This window comes from Homalodisca vitripennis, chromosome 6 (genome assembly GCF_021130785.1).
Source record: "Homalodisca vitripennis isolate AUS2020 chromosome 6, UT_GWSS_2.1, whole genome shotgun sequence".
Classification (NCBI taxonomy): Eukaryota; Metazoa; Arthropoda; class Insecta; order Hemiptera; family Cicadellidae; genus Homalodisca; species Homalodisca vitripennis.
Genome location: NC_060212.1, coordinates 99,908,872 through 99,911,634, shown reverse-complemented (window position 1 = coordinate 99,911,634; position 2,763 = coordinate 99,908,872).

The window sequence follows — 2,763 nt, the reverse complement described above, 5'->3', positions numbered from 1 at the left end:
CAGAAATGAAAAGTCTCTCCATGTGAATGTTGGAGGAGGGACTTAGCTTCAGATGAGATTGTTCAGGGTCCTTGACAGTTTCACTCAATTCTTACAAGAGCGTCAAGGACGCGTCTTTGTACTGGTATCGAACAGCAGATACAGAAAACTTATTCGAGCCTTTCCCATCTTGTTTCAGCAAACCTTTTTCAAAGTTAAACCTTTAAAATGGTTTCACTGACAAAACGCACCAAACGTTTTGGAAGGATGATGCAAAAATAGTGCTTAAAACCTTTGAAGGATTCCAAAAAGTAGAGTAAGGACTTTGACGGAATGATCTGGCTCCATCTGCAACCAACCAATGTTGAGGCTTTGTGGCATCCGCAGGGTGTTAAAATTACAAAAGGATATTCTGAGGATATTCGTGATTGGGAGCCCTTTTTTAGCTCCTTGCCATGTTTGCGGCCATTGTCGTATTGTGCCTTGCACCGCGGCAGTTACTCTCCTGTCACAAAACCACATAACGCTCTATATATACGTTAACAAATTATATATAGGATATGTAATATAATTGTTATCACTAATATATGTATTATCTAAATATATATATACTATATAATATTATATGTAATAATTATACTCTTCTGTCTAACAATTGAGTCAATGCGTTCCCCTGTTGACTCCTTCAGTAGGGTTATTTTTAGAGCAGGTTTAGTGTTTGTGTTTTTTTTATTTGTTTTTTTGTTGTTTTTTTATTTAGTTTGTTTTTTTTGTATTAATCGTGTAGCCTATAAAAAACGTTCTTCAATAACACTTTCACCATTGGGATCTCCTCTTCTTCGTGAACATAGCGAATGGTTGAGAGGACGTTTGTTCCTTATGGACTTACGGTATGGCGTATAATCCCAACATAACTGAGAAATGTACCTTGACAGTTTTTATTTTCTCGATTATATTGTTTTTCACCTCCTTTGCCAGACAGTTTATCAACTCATTTGGAATATTGACAACTTAACTTTTTGAAACTCGATATTCCACTCTCTTCAATGCATCTTAAATGTTTCCATTCATTAACCGGATAAAAACTCTCCATAAGTGAACTGGGATTAAGGCCAAGGAAGTTTCCGTTATTTTTTGTAAAAAGCTTTTGTTGAGTTTCCCACACGAAAAGCCAAGTTGTGTTCTGCTAAGTAAATTAATAATATGCAATAATTCTTCTTAGTATGTTTTTGCCATCTCTCGGCTATCTTTTTGTATTTGGCCCATGAGCTCAGTATCTATTTGACTGCAATTTTGGGTGATTCTACGCTCAGCTTAATTTCACATTGCGGAAGTAAACTTAAACATGCTCAGATGACGTTTCGTTGAGATGGGAATCGCTCGCTCATTAAATTTTCTCCCAATTATTGAGATCCTTGCTGTTTGCCAAAAATTGAGTGTGGATTATTAGTCAAATAAACGATATGGAAAGCAGAACACTGCCATCAGAAGAGCAAGAATAAACTAACTACCGCCTTTTCACTTTCTCGCCATTTTCTGCGTGGCGATATTGAAAATCATTTGAAAAATGCCGCTTTTCACTGTTTAGTGGATAGTCATCATTACTTTTTTTAAATGACGGGAGCACTCCTTGTTATGATTTCATCTCTCTCTCTTGTCAGTTAAAATTTTCAGGCCAAATTGACGGGTCATTTGAAATATTTTTATTTTGGTAGTTTACTCCATTTCAACAGTTCCCTTCTTAAGCTTGTCACTGGTTTCCTCCTTCAGTTATTTCAGCAGTCTCCTCTACGTCAGTTTAAAAATTAGGTCTTGTTCACATTCCATGGTCAAAAATACTGGGTATTTGAAAGTAGCAGAGGGTAAAGATGAAGTAGGTTTGTCTGGGTAGTGCCCTCAGCTATTGTGAAGAATTTTGTCACACTTGGGTACTTTACTTAAACTTAAAAGGAGCACTGTGAGCTAATTCACTTGTCTTTTTGTTAATTTTCGTCTCTGAGCACCTGATAGTTTTTTAGACATTTTAATAAAAATAATCTGAAATAAAACTGAAATTTTCTTCAAAAAAATTATGCTTGTTTACTTATAATGAAATTAAAAAATAATGTTTAAATCTGTTGGTCTACATGTTGCGTAGTTTTTTTTATGCCTACCGATACGTCATGGCAAGCTAGAGTTGCACCATAGTACCTTAGGTCGAAAACAAACGATTTTACATAATTATTACCAATACATATGACAACACCAACAGCATATTTAACTTACCACATGTCTGTAGCTTTTGTATATGTAGGGTTACTAAATACAATACGAAGCTCACTTCTCACGGTACACATTCGCATTAATTTCACAGCTCTAAAGTCTCTACAAAAACACTAAACACACGAGAGTAGTTAGCAACCTATCCTACACGGTGTAGCACGCAAATGACAGTGACAGTTGGGAGTTGCCGGTCCGAGAGCACAGTGCGGTGTTGCCAAATGGGTTCTAAGTTGGTTTTTGCCGCGCGGTGTTGCCAAACTTAACTTACTAAAAATAAACAGTATTTTTAAGTATATGGTTCAAACCAAGTACATTTTTAACAAATATTAATGGCATCGGGATTTGGGGGGGTTCTGTATGTATAAAGTAAGATATCGTTATTAAAATTTAGTTTTACAAAATTTAACTATTGAAACTATGAGGTAAGGCACCTCCTTAGTCCGCAGCGCGGCTGCCCCCTTGGCCGCAGCGCCCGGGGCGACGCCCCGTGTAGCCCCCCCCCTTCGAAACGGCCCTGGGTAA